Source organism: Cervus canadensis, chromosome 7, assembly GCF_019320065.1.
Source record: "Cervus canadensis isolate Bull #8, Minnesota chromosome 7, ASM1932006v1, whole genome shotgun sequence".
Classification (NCBI taxonomy): Eukaryota; Metazoa; Chordata; class Mammalia; order Artiodactyla; family Cervidae; genus Cervus; species Cervus canadensis.
Genome location: NC_057392.1, coordinates 46,255,038 through 46,272,577, shown reverse-complemented (window position 1 = coordinate 46,272,577; position 17,540 = coordinate 46,255,038). Strand labels below are relative to the sequence as shown.

The window sequence follows — 17,540 nt, the reverse complement described above, 5'->3', positions numbered from 1 at the left end:
GAGTTTGAGCAAACTCTGGGAGATATTGAAGGACAGGGAAGCTTGGTGTGCTGCATGCAGTTCATGGGGTTGCAGAGAGGACATGACTTAGTGACTGAACAACAACAGAAAATTAATGATGGAAAAGATAATGTGTTGTGTGTACCTGTATTTCTGTTTTTCTTGTTCAGAAAATTTTCTTCAGCCAGGGTTTGGGTTGCTAGTGACAGATTCTTTTAGTTTTTCTTCTCTTGAAAATGCATTAAAATTTTTTCCATTTATTCCTTGCTGTGGTCTGAATGAATTTCTCTGAAATGTAAATGTTGAAATCCTAATGCTCAGCATAATATTATTGGGAATTAGGTCCTTTGGGATATTTTTAGGTCATGGGGGAGAGCCCATGAGTGGGATTAGGGCTGTTGGAAAAGAGGCCCCCAAGAGAGCTCACTTGCCCCTTTTTTGCCATGTAATAATACAGTGAGAAGTCTGTGACCTGGAAGAGGACCCTCACCTTAACCATGTTGGCACCCTAATCTTTGGATTTCCAGGCCCAGAACTGTGTATTGTCACCCTGCTTATTTAACGTATATGCAGAGCACATCAAGAGAAACGTTGGGCTGGAAGAAGCACAAGCTGGAATCAAGATTGCTGGGAGAAATATCAATAACCTCAGATACGCAGATAACACCACCCTTATGGCAGAAAGTGAAGAGGAACTAAAAGGCCTCTTGATGAAAGTGAAAGAGGAGAGTGAAAAAGTTGGCTTAAAGCTCAACATTCAGAAAACTAAGATCATGGCATCTGGTCCCATCACTTCATGGCAGATAGATGGGGAAATAGTGGAAACATTGGCTGACTTTATTTTTCTGGGGCCCAAAATCACTGCAGATGGTGATTGCAGCCATGAAATTAAAAGACGCTTACTCCTTGGAAGGAAAGTTATGACCAACCTAGACAGCATATTAAAAAGCAGAGACATTACTTTGCCAACAAAGGTCCAATCTGGTCAAGGCTGTGGTTTTTCCAGTGGTCATGTATGGATGTGAGAGTTGGACTATAAAGAAAGCTGAGTGCCGAAGAATTGATGCTTTTGAACTGTGGTGTTGGAGAAGACTCTTGAGAGTCCCTTGGACAGCAAGGAGATCCAACCAGTCCATCCTAAAGGAGATGAGTCCTGGGTGTTCATTGGAAGGACCGATGTTGAAACTGAAACTCCAATACTTTGGCCACCTGATGCGAAGAGCTAACTCATTTGAAAAGACCCTGATGCTGGGAAAGATTGAGGGCAGGAGGAGAGGGGATGACAGAGGATGAGATGGTTGGATGGTCTCATCGACTAGATGGACATGGGTTTGGACGGACTCTGGGAGTTGGTGATGGACAGGGAGCCCTGGCTTGCTGCGGTTCATGGGATTGCAAAGAGTCGGACACGACTGAGCAACTGAACTGAACTGAACATCCCACTTAGATTTAGTGTACAGGTCATCGCCTGCTTTTATAGGCTTTGGTTTTAATGGCAGTTTAATTTTCAGAGCCTTTGTGGTTGGCTTGGTTTATCTGATGCTGTCTGGACTCCCACTGGTCCTTGCTCATTTTACCTTAGAGAATAGAAGACATTTCCTCTTATCAGGTTTCTGGGTGTCTCCAGATGGGAGAGGATTGTGGTAGGGTCCTCCTGCTTGTATCCACCCCAAACCCCTAGTTCTTCCCTGACCTTGTATTTCTGGGTACATTTTGAGTTTGGCCCAACTGAGTTGTTTGTGCTGGCTGGGTTCGTAAGTTTTGACCACTTGGCTCTGCATCTCAAGGTGGAAAAAAAGAGTTTCAGATCATACAGGGAAGGAAGAGTTGCTTCTTCTGGCTGGTCTTTGTTGTTGGCTGAGCTTCCAGTTGCCCTCAGTTACTTGATATTGCAGAGACTCCTGTTTAGTTTGGGGGAGGAGTATGATTATCTGGTCTACTTTCTGTTGCTGAATTGGTGGTTGGGAAATGCCAGTCTGGGTTGCTTTCTTCTACTGGATGTGGGGATGTAAAGCACCATGATGCCTTTTTTGTTTATCTGGTCCTAGACTCCCAAACTGGTTAGCTGCCTTCTTTCCAGTTCTCATAGTTTTCTTTTGGTTGTCTCTTTCTGTTATTCCCATGGTTTATAGTTGTGCTTAGTGTGGAGGGGTAGGGAAAAAGAGAGCTATGCCATCTAGACTGGAAGTTCAAATTCCTTACTTTTTGTGAACATGCATCATCTCCACCCAGCAGGTTATTTCAACTTTGAAAATAATGGTTTATCGCCATGTGCTTTGTGAACTTTTGAGCACAGTATAGATGTTTGCTTCAATTATAAACCATGATATTGGACCCTAAAGAAATTTTTGGAACACCAGTAATAATCAGTTCAAGAGGGTGCCAGAATAGATGCTTGCTATTTTACTAGGCATGCATCACGTAAACAAATTTTGTGATATAGTTAATTAAAATGAAACTGTGAATTCTGGGTAAAGATGTGTTAGGATTATTTGTATTTAAAGTATTTAATAATTTCAGTACTAGATTGTTGTTGTTCAGTCACTAAGTAGTGTCCGACTTTTTGTGATCCCATGAACTGCTTCATGCCAGGCTTCCCTGTACTTCACTGTCTCCCTGAGTTTGCTCAAACTCATCTTCATTGAGTTAGTGATGCCATCCAACCATCTCATCTTCTGTCATCCCCCTTCTCCTCTTGCTCTCAAAATCTTTCCCAGCATCAGGATCTTTTCCAGTGAGTCGGCTCTTCGCATCAGGTGGCCACAGTATTGGATCTTCAGTTTGAGCCACAGTCCTTCCAATATTCAGAGTTGATTTCCTTTAGGATTGACTGGTTTGATCTCCTTGCTGTCCAAGGGACTCTCAAGAGTCTTCTCCAGCACCATAGATCGAAAGCATCAGTAATACATACAGGTTTTTTTTTAAAAACAATACTGAAAATGTTGTATTATGCAGACAGGTTAATCTGTTTCTAATTCATTAGTTGAAAAGGAAAGATAAGATAAAAGGTCCTGCTTTTTACATTCCATGGTTTTCTAATTGAGAATAAATTGGCCCAAAATAACAAAATGTCCATTCTCTGTTAGTAGAAGAAGCCAGTGTTTCTAAAGGATGAATTAACTTGTGAAATATACTACTGCTGTTTATTCATTTGGCCACCCTACTCAGCATGTGGGATCTTCGTTCCCTACCATATATTGAACCCATGGTACCTGCAGTAGAAGCATGGAGTCTTAACTACTGGACTACTAGGGAATTCCCAACTATCACTGCTCTTTTAAAAAATCTCACTAACATATGGAAACAGTGGCTGACTTTATTTTAGGGGGCTCCAAAATCACTGCAGATGGTGATTACAGCCATGAAATTAAAAGACGCTTACTCCTTGGAAGGAAAGTTATGACCAACCTAGACAGCATATTAAAAAGCAGAGACATTACTTTGCCAACAAAGGTCCATCTGGTCAAGGCTGTGGTTTTTCCAGTGGTCATGTATGGATGTGAGAGTTGGACTATAAAGAAAGCTGAGTGCCGAAGAATTGATGCTTTTGAACTGTGGTGTTGGAGAAGACTCTTGAGAGTCCCTTGGACTGCAAGGAGATCCAACCTATCCAGCCCATCCTAAAGGAGATGAGTCCTGGGTGTTCATTGGAAGGACTGATGCTGAAGCTGAAACTCCAATACTTTGGCCACCTGATGCAAAGAGCTGACTCGTTTGAAAAGACCCTGATGCTGGGAAAGATTGAGGGCAGGAGGAGAAGGGGATGACAGAGGATGAGATGGTTGGATGGCATCACCAACTCAATGGACATGAGTTTGGGTGAACTCTGGGAGTTGGTGATGGACAGGGAGGCCTGGCATCCTGTGGTTCATGGGGTCGCAAGGAGATGGACACGATTGAGCGACTGAACTGAAACTGAACATGCTTTGTGAATTGTGTCGTTACTGTAGTTATAGAGAAATAATTGGGCTCCATTGCAGCCACTTGTTGAGGTATTCTCAGATTGACCTTAATGGCAGAGCTTAGATTTTTAATCAGGTTAGAAATCATTTCTTTTATGTGTGAGCACACCTCTACATTGGGTCTAGTGTCTTATTGAATTCTAGACGTATGTTCTAGACAGAGGAGATCTAGTATTGAATAAGATAAAATTATCAACAGATGAACTGGCTTTTTAATGGACCATTTATGTTTTTAAATGAAAATATTTATATTTCATATTTGAAGTAATAATTCTAGTTCCCTCGTGTTACTTTTGGGTTTTAATAGTATTTTAACATTTTTATTAATAAAGAATTGACACTTTAAATAGCTGAACTTACTTTCAAATGGGTATTTCTGTAATCTCTTCTAAATTATTAGTGTCTCCTAAATTATTAGAGTGTAATAATTTTTATAAAAATCAGGTGAACTTAATTTTTTGTTTCTTTACATGGTAACCATTATTGAAGCAGAAGAGATTAAGAAGAGGTGGCAAGAATACACAGAGGAACTATAAAAAAAGGTCTTGAATGAAGTCACTCAGTCGTGTCCAACTCTTTGCGACCCCATGGACTGTAGCCTACAATGTTCCTCTGTCCATGGGATTTTCCAGGCAAGAGTACTGGAGTGGGTTGCCATTTCCTTCTCCAGAGGATCTTCCCAATCCAGGGATCGAACCTGAGTTTCCTGCTTTGTAGGCAGACGCTTTACCGTCTGAGCCACCAGGGAAGGTCTTAGTGACCTGGAAAACCACGATGGTATGGTCACTGACCTAGACCCAGACATCCTGGAGTGTGAAGTCAAGTGGGCCTTAGGAAGGATTACTGCAAACAAAGCTAGCGGAGGTGATGGAATTCCAGATGAACTATTTAAAAATCCTAATAGATAATGCTGTTAATGTGCTGCACTCAGTATGTCATCAAATTTGGAAAACTTGGCAGTGGCCTCAGAAAAAGATCAGTTTTCATTCCAGTCCCGAAGAAGGACAATGCTAAAGAATGTTCAAACTACTATACAGTTGACCTCCTTTAACATGCTAGCAATGTTATTCAGCTAGTAATGCTGAAAATCCTTCAAACTAGGTAGGTTTCAGCAGTATGTGAACTGAGAACTTCCAAATGTACAAGCTAGATTTAGAAAAGGCAGAGGAACCAGAGATCAAATTGGCAACATCTGTTGCATCATAGAAAAGGCAAGGGAATTTGAGAAAAACATCTACTTTGCTTCATTTACTATGCTAAAGCCTTTGGTTTTGTGGATCACAACAAACTGTGGAAAATTCTTAAAGATATTGAAATATCAGACCACCTTACCTGTCTCCTGGGAAACCTGTATGCAGGACAAGAAGCAACGGTTAGAACTGGACATGGGAAAACGGACTGGTTCATAGTTGAGAAAGGAGTTCATTATGGCTGTATATTGTCACCCTCCTTATTTAACTTATATGCAGAGTACATTATGCGAAATGCCGGGCTGGCTGAATCTCAAACTAGAATCAAAATTGCCGGGAGAATCAACAACCACAAATTTGCAGATGATACCACTGTAATGGCAGAAAGTGAAGAGGAACTAAAGCACCTCTTGATGAGGGTGAAAGAAGAGAGTGAAAAAGCTGGATTAAAACTCAGCGTTCAAAAAATGAAGATCATAGCATCCGGTCCCATCACTTCATGGCAAATAGAAGGGGGAAAAAGTGGAAATAGTGACAGATTTTATTTTCTTGGGTTGCAAAATCACTGTTAATGGTGACTGCAGCCATGAAATTAAAAGATGCTTGCTCCTTGAAAGCTGTAACAAATGTAGACAGTGAATTACAAGCAGAGCCATCTCTTTGCCAACAAAGATCTATATAGTGAAAGCTATGTTTTTTTCCAGTAGTTGTGTATGGATATAAGAGTTGGACCATAAAAAATGGTTGAGTGCTGAAGAATTGATGCTTTCAAATTGTGGTGCTGGAGAAGACTCGTGATGAGTCCGTTGGATAGCAAGGAGATCAAACTACTCAATCCTTAAGGAAGTCAACCTTGAATATTCATTGGAAGGAATGATGCTGAAGCTCCAATGCATTGGCCACCTGATGCAAAAAGCTGATTCATTGAGAAATATCCTGATGCAGGCAAGAGGAGAAGGGGGCGATAGAGGATGAGATGATTTGATGTCATCATCGACGCAATGGACAGGAGTTTGTGCAAACTCTGGAGATAGTGAAAGACAGGGAATCCTGGCGTGATGTAGTCTATGGGGTTGCAAAGAATCGGACATGACTTAGCGACGGAACAACTACTATCATTACTGTAGATAGCATTTTAATTTCAAATTTTATTTTCACTGATCTTATCCTTACTTCAAAGATATTTATTTTTTTTTGACTCCCAGAATATTGTTAAGAGTAACATTAAATATATTTTAATTGGGAATGACCTCTCCTATTGTGCTATGTTAAAGTAAACATTTATTTGGGTGCAGGAGATCTGGTTGAATTCTTTGCCATGATAGTTAAGCATTGTGTAACCATGGGTTCTTAACGTCTTCAACCTCAGTTTCATGATCTTTTTTTTTTTTTTTAATTGAAGGAAAATTTCTTCTCAATGTTGTGTTGGTTTCTGCTGTACACTGCCAATCAGCCATATTTATACATATCTTATCTCCCTTTTGAGCCTGCCTCTCTTCCCTTCTCCCCATTCCATCCCTCAAAGTCATCACAGAATTTGGAAGCCAAGCTGGGCTTCCTGTATTATCTAGCAACTTCTCACCAGCTATCCATTTTACACATGGTAGTGTGTGTATGTTAATTCTACTATCTCCATTTGTCCCTCTTTTTTTCTTCCCCCACTGTGTCCACAAGTCTGCTCTCCAAATCTGTGTTTCCATTCCTTCCCTGCAATAGATTCATGAATACTCTTTTCTAGATTACATATTTATCTGTTAATATACGGTATTTGTTTTTCAGTTTCCAACTTACTTTACTTTGTATAACAATTTTTAGGTTCATCTACCTCACTAGAATTGACTCAAATTTTTCTTTTTTATGACTGAGTAATATTCCATTGTGTATATGTACCACATCTTTATCCATTCATCTGCCGATGGGCTTCTAGGTTGCTTCCATATCCTAGCTATTATAAATAGGGCTGCTGTGAACATTGGGGTACACGTGTCTTTTTCAGTTGTGGTCTTCTCAGGGTGTATGCCCAGTAGTGGGAGTTATATGGTAGTTTTATTCCTAAGTTTTAAAGTAATCTCCATACTGTTCTCCATAGTGACTATATCTACTTACATTTCCACTAATGAAACAACTGACAGAAGATTTATTTCCAAAGTATATAAGCAGCTCATACAGCTCAATATCCGAAAAACAAAGAGCCCAGTCAAAAAATAGGCAGAAAACGTAAACACACACTTCTCCAAAGAAGACTTACAGATGGCCAATAAACACATGAAAAGATGCTCAACATCACTAATTATTAGGGAAATGCAAATCAAAACTACAGTGAGGTATCTATCACTTTACACCAGTCAGAATGACCATCATCAAAAATATACAAACAGTACATGCTGGAAAGGATATAGAGAAAAGGGAACCCTCTTGCACTGTTGGTGGGAATGTAAATTGATTCAGTTTCATCATATGTAGAATGGAGACAAACAATAGTCCCATCCCAGGTAATTCTGTGTGTAGGATTTTCTTTCTTAACCAAGTGGATTGGCTACATTGATTGTGACATTTTTAAGATTTTTGGCTTAATTTTTGGTGAAAGTAGAAATGGAAAATCATTATAGAAAGACTTGGTTAGGGTAGTTTCTGGGATAGTAGGTTTGAACTTGGGGGGTTTCCTTTCCTCAGGATAGATCTGGTCATGAAAAGTACACTCTGAGGTCTAGTAAATGAATTTTTCAAAGCAGGTAGTGTAAATTAAAAGAACATATATGTCTACTTTGTTACTGAGTCGAAATTCTAAATGTATTCATAGAAATCTCTTGCCTGAAACAAAGTTTTTTCCTTTTTTTTTAAACACTGTTCAGAAAGTATCATTAAATCATAAAACTAAGAGCTAATGTAAAAGTAGAATTTGACTGAATACTTTCAAATGTGATTTAATTAAAAATGCTAAAGAACTTGAAGCATGTTTCCTCTCAGATTCTTAAAGCCATCATGGTCTGGTGGTGGTAGTAGTGATGAGGACCAGGAGGGGTCAGCACAGTAGATTTTGGAGGGCCTGGTTGTGGTGGTGGTTTAGTTGCTCAGTTGTGTACAACTCTTTGTGACCTATGGATTGTAGCCCACCAGGCTCCCCTTTCCATGGGATTTCCAAGGCAAGAATACTGTTTCCTTCTCCAGGGGATCTTCTGGATCCAGGGATCAAACAGGAGTGTTCTGCATTGCAGGGCAATTCTTTACGCCTGAGCCACAGACCATTATGAAGGCTTTGGTTCTGCCACTTACTAGTTTTGTAACCTTTGGTGAGTTACTTGTAACATTTGGTCAGTTTTTTCTTCTTTAAAATGTAAATAATATTAGCACTCACATCATATTTTTTTTTTATTTTTATTGAGTTAGTATCTGCAGAGATGTAGCAACATTATTGACCAAAGTCCAAAGCAAATACTATTCATTGTATTCTTAAATGTGGAACCAACATTAAAGGATCACTTCTTCTCTTTTGGAAAAGTAACAAAGGGAGAATTAATTGATCCCTGCTTTGATTTTGCTGTGATAAATTGCTTAGACTTAAGTTATAGCACTTAACACTTTGCATTATCATCACTAACATAATCTGTTGTATGTTTGTTTACTGTCCAAGCTAGATTAGGAACTCCTTTGGGAAGAGACCACAGTATTTTAATGCGTGTCTTAGAAATGTTAGGTAGTATTGCATATACATATCAGGTGATCAAAAATGTTGATTCCGTTAATGACAGAAATGTCTTGATTGATGACCTGCTGGTAAATACATTGAAATACCGTGGAAGGGTAGTAGCTAATGGTCCTTGCAAGAAATTTCATTTATTTCTTAATATGTGTTTTGTCTTAATTTGATTATACCTGTGCAAGTGATTATAATCACAGAATAATTAGCCAGCAGAGTCTTAAATCAGAAGAGGTGCTAAGCAGGAATATTCACTCACTCTATAAGTAGGGGAAGTGGTGCCCGGAAAGAGGAAGATCTTACCTGATCATTGGGCTTCCCTTGTGGCTCAGCTGGTAAAGAATCCACCTGCAATGCAGGAGACCTGTGTTTGATCCCTGAGTTGGGAAGATCCCCTGGAGAAGGGAGCGGCTACCCACTCCAGTATTCTGGCCTGGAAATTCCATGGACTGTATAGTCCACGGAATTGCAAAGAGTCGGACATGAGTGAGTGACTTGCACTTTACCTGATCATTAGATGGTTGTCCAAGTAACTTTATACCTTTATTTTTGTATTTACAGGGTCTTAGTTTCCGGCCTGGTAGATTCTTTTCCTAATTCTTAGGGGAGAGGAGTGGCAGGGGAGAAAGAGGGATAGAGACACTTGGAAGGAGAAGTGAAATTGGTAGATGATGCTAAATAATTTAGGTTTCTAGAGACACAGACTCTGTGTGGTCTGTGAGTTAGGGAAAATTGTGCGTTAGGGAAAATTGTGTGTTTCCATGGTAGGAAAGGTTGTGATGGGAAAGACATTCCAAAATTTGTGTTTATAGATTTAGACTTTTAGGTTATATTATTCTGTACATTTGGGGGATGTGTGTATTTGGAAGTGAAACATGTTTCCCTTGCCTTCTTGCTTCACTATTTTTGTTTCTTTCTCTTTTAACATATCTAGTTATAGTTTTTGATGTGTGACAGCTTTAATTTAGGGCTTTCAATGAAAAGTGATGCAGGAAAGTAAGTAGACTTTTTGTGAAAATGTTTTCAACAGTATGTTAGCATTGTCCAGCTGTATATGTTACCATTGTTATATGATGACATAAGTAATAACATCTTGGTTGTTGACTTGATATATCCTATCAACTTTAAAAGACTTCTAATACCAAAGCTTATAATTTGAAGATTTTTTGTTTACTGTATATAGATAGAGTTTACCATGCCTTTTCTGTTCAACTTTATTCCTGTGAGCTATTAGAAATTCTAAAAGTTGAATTTAGTAAAGAATGTACAATGGTGAATAGGAATGTAGTGCAGATATAGTTTTGTTTTACTTTGCCTATTTTTAGTACTGTCTACTACAATAATAACAGTTCTATGGCTTTTATCTTTTTGGTGCTAATGCTATAGAAAGTACATATTTAAAAGTAGTTTTAGGTAATTGAGAGGAATGGCATATATGCTCTTTTAAATGCTTGGGAACAAAACTTTGAGGCAGGCAGTTAAGAGGTTAGTAGAAATAAGTTATTTTAAATAGGTTTTTTTGTTGTTGTTGATGACTAGTTTAGCAACAAAGCTACTGACTGGCTAAGGACTAGAAAATGCTGAAATATCAGAAAGGCTGTGGTAATCCCTTGATGAAATTGTGTTACACACAACTTTGAATTAATATGCTTGGTTGTTTTCTGAAGATTTAAAGTTTAATTTTTCTGCTTTTATGATTATAATTTTATTGATTTGCAAGATATTTATTAAGCCCTAAAAATGTGTTTGAGTTATTACATAAAATGCTTAATTATTTCTGAATAAAGGTTATATTTGGCCTATTCTTTGTTTCTAATAAAATTCCAGGTTTTAGTCCTCATTACCTCCATTTCATATACCAGGAAAGCATATCCCAATTGCAGGAAAAAATTACATATGTCCAGTATCAATGCAGTAGCAACATAGAGTGTTAATTTTCTATATTAGTTGCTAAAAGATTGATTATAGCATTGCATTAAAAAATAATCTGTGGACGATTTTAATGTTATTAAACACCTTTGTCTTGAAAATTTTAAATACTTAAGATTTTTGTAGTTTCAAAAGCAAATATGTTTTTAATATAATTAGACTTTTGAGATGAGGGAAATGTTACTGTGAGATTTCATCAGGAATAGAACTGTTTGAGTAATTGAGAACATCAACATACGGTTTTAGTGAAGTACATTTTGTGTCCTCCTATTTTAAGATATTTATGGTAATTCTAGTTTATTGCCCTGATTTTAAAGAAATCCTAATCCTTAGCTAGAAGTTAAATTTGAAAAAGTCCAATTAATGCTTGGGTCCTTTTTTCATAAAATCATTCAACACTGATGGGTCATTACAGTTGCACTGTTCTAAGTGAACTAATATTATTTAATCCATGGAAAGAATTTTGTCTGATTTAGCACATTTTGATATAACTGTTATAACTATTTTATCTGGCTTTAAGAATGTATCTAATCATGATTTTTTGAGGGGAATAACCTGTATTTTTGTACTTTCATAGGCTAGAGGGAGGAACCAACAGCTTGGAAATTCGACCAAGTGATCTGGCGGGATGGGCATTTTCCTGACCTATTTTGTAGAGGTAATCTAGCGCTGTTTTCTTCACTGTTACCTGTGATTGATGCCTGTATACTTGAACATGAACACGCCTGTCACAGCTGTTGGTTAGTACTCTGCTTTTCCTAGATAATCCCTTTTCTTTTATACTTAAATATTCCTGCAATGCAGGAGACCCCGGTTCGATTCCTGGGTGGGAAAGATCCCTTGGAGAAGGGATAGGCTACCCACTCCAGTATTCTTGGGCTTTCCTGGTGGCTTAGCTGGTAAAGAATCTGCCTGCAATGCGGGATACCTGGGCTCAATTCCTGGGTCAGGAAGATCCCCTGGAAGAGGGCATGGCAACCCACTCCAGTATTCTTGCCTGGAGACTCTCCGTGGACAGAGGAGCCTGGCAGTCTACCGTCCATGGGGTCACAAAGAGTCAGACATGGCTGAGTGACTAAGCACAGCACAGCATTAATATTACATATAGATGGACAGAGGAGCCTGGTAGGCTGCCGTCCATGGGGTCTCGAAGAGTTGGACACGACTGAGCGACTTCACTCTCACTTTTCACTTTCCTGCATTGGAGAAAGAAATGGCAACCCACTCCAGTGTTCTTGCCTGGAGAATCCCAGGGATGGGGGAGCCTGGTGAGCTGCCGTCTATGGGGTCGCACAGAGTCGGACACGACTGAAGTGACTTAGCAGCAGCAGCATGATATGAACATCTATACGTAGGAAATAATTGATATTACTAGTTCTTTTTGATGAAAACCATTATCTTTTCTCACTTAACAAGATTATTTGCATTTCTCTTTTTTAGGCCCCAGGTCCCTTATTTTAGGAAGACCCAAAATCCACTCCTGTCTTGTTGGGCTATGTTGGTACATGTATTAGACCTGTGCTTTTATCTTTCAAAGTGAAAGAAAATTAAACATGAACAGTTTTCAGGGTATTTACCTGTGGCAGATATTCTCATGTCATCATTAATGATCATAACAGTTCTAAGATTCTCATCTTCACCAGACAGTAGCTCAAATCCAGTTCTTGATCTTGGATTTCCAACTCGTGGAACTGTGAAAAGTAAATGCTTATTATTTAAGCCACCTGGTCTTGGATATTTTTGTTTGAGCAAGAAGCCTTTTCTTAATCCATGTGTATCTATGCTATATGCCTGGATGATCACAATGAACATTCCTCTGGCCTTAGGAATGGACATTTCACTGATTCAACCAGAGACAATTCTGTTGAATGGGAAACCTAACTCTTTTTCCCCTGGGTTTGGAGCTGTGAAGATACAAGCTTCTCTTGCCACCACAGGGAAGATTTGCCCAGGAATGGAGCAATATAGAGAAAAACAGCATCAAGACATACAAAACCAGGTGCTGATACAAGTCCCTAGATCCAGCTGTGGTTGAAGCCTTCTCAGTTGTGTCAACCAGTAAATCCACTTTTTAGTTAAACTACTTTCTGTTCTGTTACTTGGCAACCAAGAGTCCTGATTAATATGTAGAATGAGGTGAATGACTTGATTGTGACTTAATAAATTGGAACCTTTATAATTATGCATTTGTGTTTGAATAAATGCGTATGTCCTAAAAAATATTCTAAGAGTCTCGTAAATTTTGTTTTGAGGATTCCTTTAAAACGAAGATGTGAAAATATTAGCAGTTTTAGTGGTCATATTTTAAGATTTCATTTAACATTTTTTACTTCTTACTTAGGTTTATTATAAGAGGAATAGACACTTAAGCTGTAGAGAATGTTATAAAAAAAATTTTTAAAGGCTCTCATTCTCATTCACTGTTAAATTTGTGTGTGTGTATGTATCATTCCATATATTTTCCATATGTATGCATACATTTATTTGTATACATATATTTACATAATCTTTGTAAAATGAAATCACAACATACATATTGTTTAGCAAAATACCTTTTTTGTTGTTAATTTCTATACCTTTGCATATAATTCCTTCTCATTTCATTCTATGTAATATTCCAATATGTTGATTTACCTTAATTATTTTAACTAGCCTCCTATTTATGAATATATAGAGTTTTTTTGTAGTATTAAATGGGAATATAGTGAATATTCTTGGATACACTTTTGCACATATTTAAAAATACACTTGCAGTGTAAATTCCTAAGGAAAAAATTGTTGGGTCAAAAAGTGTGTACGTTGAATAATTTGTGGTTGAATTGCCTAACTAAAAAAGTTGTCCCAACATCAGTAGTCTGGAAAATGGAATCTCTTTATCTCTGATGATACTAGCTAGTGTCAAACTTTTTAATATTTGTCAGGTTTTTGTTAGTATTGTTTTTCAAAATTTCATTATGAGTTTCAGCATTTTTTCCCCATTGTTATTGGCCATATGTATATTTTCAGTGATCTTTTTGGTCATTTGTTAAGAAGATTGTTTTTACTCAGTTTTTGCTTATCTTTTGATTTTGCTTTTGCCTTGTAGAAGTTTTAATTTTGTATGATTGAATTTAGTGATCTTTTTATTCATGGTCAAGTGTGGGGGAGGCGGTTTCCTGTGTAAGGTTTAAAAGGTCTTTACCACTGATTGTAGGACACATTTTTCCTTCCATATTGTAACATCTCTGAAAGACATGAATTTCTGTCTTGTCATAGTTTGGCATTGTTTTTTCTTAGTCACATAAAATAGTTGTGTTTCTTAGGATTGGTAGTTTTAGATTCAGTGAACTTGAGAAATTGTATGGGTTTTCTGTTTTTTATGGTTTAAATTGTTTAAAATCTTTTTGATTTATATTGAATATTTTTGGTATAAGCAGAAAATGGAGAGATCGGCTTTACTGTTTTCCAGATGGCTAACCATTTGTCCTCATTCCAGTTATTGATGCGTTTCTTTTCTACATATTTGAAATGCCACATTTATCATATACTGAATTTCCATGTTTTTTGGAAAGGCAGAGTCTGTTTCTGAAATCATTTCTGTTCAGTTCATCTGCCTGCTTGTTTTTTGTACTGACAGTTCTGAGAATTCTGTAAAGGAACTGCTTGTAAACTCAATTTTACATAAATGATTTTTTATTAGAAATAATAGGATTAGGACTATTGAAGAGGTGTATGTTCACCTTAACAACTAATAAGATAAAATGCCTGGGATAAATCTAACTTGAAAAAAAAAGTTTAAACTACTGAGGGATAGGAAAGAAAATATGATTAATTCAAATTTTTGATAGATATGATAGAAAGTTGTCATTTCACTATAGAAATATAATTGATTTTTCTTTATTGATCTAATCTCTTGTGGCCTTGCTGAACTGCTTATTATTATTAGTCCTTGTAACTTTTTTGTGGATTTATTAGGAAATTTCTACATATGAAATCACATCACTAGAGGTTTATTTCTTGTTTTCTAATCTGGATGTCTTTGCTTAATTGGTTGTTGATTTTGCCTGCTTTGTTTTACTAGTTAGAACCTTTAGTACAGTGTTGAATAGAAGTGGTGAAAATGTACATTCTGGTTTTTAGGAGGATAGCATTCAGTGTTTAACCATTAAACATGATGTTAGGTTTTTTGTAGATACCTTTTATCAGTTTGAGGAAGTTTTCTTCTAGTCTTTGTTTAGATTTTTTTGGTCATGAGTAAATGTTGAATTTTGTCAAATGCTTTCTTATATGTTCATTGAGATAGCCATGTAGCTTTTGTCCTTTTCCTTTTAATATGGTGTATTATATTAATTGATTTTCAGATGTTGAACTAGCTTTGCTTTCATGGGATAAATATTACTTGGTCTTGGTGTATAGGCCTTTTTTTATAATCTGTTGCTAGATTCAGTCTGCTAATACCTTGTAAGCATATTGTATCTGTTGATGAGAGACATCGGAGTGTAGTTTTCATTTGATGTCTTTATATCAAAGAAACTCTAGCCTTAGAGATTGAGTTGGAAGATGTACCCTCTTCCTTTGTTTCATGAAGGAGTTATGAAGGATTGGTATTTCCTCCTTAAATATTTGATGGAATTCATCAGCGAAGCCATTTCTTTTTGGGAGGATTTTTAAATACTAAGTCTGTTTGTTCAAATTTTTCTGTTTCCTCTTTAGTTAATATGTCAGTAATATGTGTCTTTTAAGAAGTTTTATAAAAGTTGTTTAATTTCTTGGCATTTATTTGTTTATAGTATTCCTTCCCTTATAATTCTTTAAATTTTTGCGAGGTCAGTGTTAATATCCCTTCTTTCATTTCTAATTTTGGTAGCTTGTATTTTTTCTTTGTTTTTAAAATTTGTTTTTAATTGAAGGATAATTGCTTTACAGTGTTGTGATGGTTTCTGCCATATGACAGCATGAGTCAGCCATAAGTGTGTGTGTGTGTGTGTGTGTGTGTGTGTATCCCGTTATTTTTTTGTTTGCTGTTTGTCAGTTTTCATAAAAGTTTGTAAATTTTTTGAGTCTTTTTAAAAGAACCAAGTTTTTCTCTATTTTTCTGTTTTGTGTTTCTGCTCTAAATTTTGAATTTTTTTTTTTTTTTAATTTTGAATATTTTTTTCAGCTTGCTTTAGGGTTTAGTTTGCTCTTTTTCTGGTTTATTGAAATGGAGGCTCATGTTATTGATTTGAGATTCCACTTTTTTTAAAATATATAAAAGTATATTATTCCTTCTCAGTGCTGCTTTAGCTGCATCCCATTAATTTTGTTATGTTTGTTTTATTCATTCAGTTGAAAATATTCTCTAACATCTCTTTTCATTTCTTCTTTGAGGTATGTACTATTCAGAATTGTGAAGTTTAATTTTCAAACACTTGAAAATTTTCCAGTTGATAGCTACTTAATTCTAATTTAGTTGATATCTACTTAAATTTTGTTATGGTTGGAGAACATACTTTGTATGATTTCAGTCCTTTTACATTTTTAAGGCTTGTTTAATGGTCTAGCATTTGATGTGTCCTGGAGAGTGTGTGCTTGGAAACAATTGGTTTTATGTTGTTTGTTGGAGTTTTGTATACATGCCAGCTAGGTCTAGTTGATTGAGAGTGTTTTTCTGTTTTCAGGTTTTCTGTATCTTTGTTAATTTGCTGTTTATTTAGTCTATCAATTATTTAGAGTGCAGTATTGAAATCTCCAGTGATAATTTGTTGAATTTTCTGTTCTCTTTTTAATAATGTTATTGTTTCATTATTTTAGGGTTTATAATTGTTATACTTTCCTCATTTATTGACTATCATTAGAAAGAGATATCTTTCTTCATCTTTAGTATTTGTCTTAAAGTCCCTTTTGTCTGATTCTAATGTAACCACTCCACCTGTCTTATGGTTACTCTTTCCATGGGGGTGGAAGTGGGGGGGTGTGTGTGGGTGTGTGTGTGGGGGGTGTGTGTGTAGGGTATGTGTATGGCTGGGTGTGTGTGGGGGGTGTGTGTGTGTATGGGTGGGTGTGTGTGTGGGGTGTGTATGTGTGTGGGATGTTGTGGGTGTGTGTGTGGGGAGGGTGTGTGTATGGCTGGGTGTGTGTGTGTGGGGTGTGTCTGGGGTGTGTGTATGGGTGGGTGGATATGTGTGTGTGGGGGGTGGGTGGGTGTGGGGGGGTGTGTGTATGGGTGTGTGTGTGGGGGGGTGAATGTGGGGTGTGTGTGTGGGGGGTGTGTGTATGGGTGGGTGTGTGTGTGTGTGGGGTGTGTGTGTATGGGTGTGTGTGGGTGTGGGTGTATGTGGGGGGTGTGTGTGTGTGGGGTGTGTCTGTCCTTGTTCCCCATCTTTTTACTTTCAGTCTTGAATTTAAAGTATGTCTCTTGCTGGCAGCACATGGTTGACTCTTGTGTTTTTTTGTCCAGTCTGACAGTCTCTGCCTTTCCATTGGGCTGTTCAGACATTCGTATTTTAATGGTGGACTTGATTGGGTTTACATTTGCCATTTGCTCTATGTGTATCTCATGGGTTTTGTTTCTCAGTGCTTCCTTACTGCCTTTTGAGTTAAATGTTTTTTAGTATGCCATATTAGTTATTCTGTTGGTGTTTTTTCTAAATAATATTTAAGATACTTTCTTTGTGGTTGCTATGATGTTTACATTATACATTTTAACATTAAATAGACTTATTTAACAGTGACACTAAGTCAATATCAGTTAAATATAGAAACTTTGCTCAGTATAGCTCCATTTTCTCCTTCCTCTATTGT

At 37.1% G+C, this 17,540-nt stretch overlaps 1 protein-coding gene across 7 annotated transcripts in view; it reads left to right on the top strand.

Moving 5' to 3' along the window:
* The window catches only part of ZNF148 (zinc finger protein 148), a 141,274-nt gene that overhangs the window by 22,863 nt on the left and 100,871 nt on the right, over positions 1-17,540 (top strand). For 6 of the 7 annotated variants that reach the window (XM_043473208.1, XM_043473206.1, XM_043473201.1 and 3 more), the window contains one exon: positions 11,356-11,436. The gene's annotated coding sequence lies outside the window, so the exon portion shown is untranslated. Of the gene's footprint in view, positions 1-11,355; positions 11,519-17,540 lie in introns of all 7 variants that reach the window. The other variant, XM_043473205.1, reaches the window with a different exon arrangement.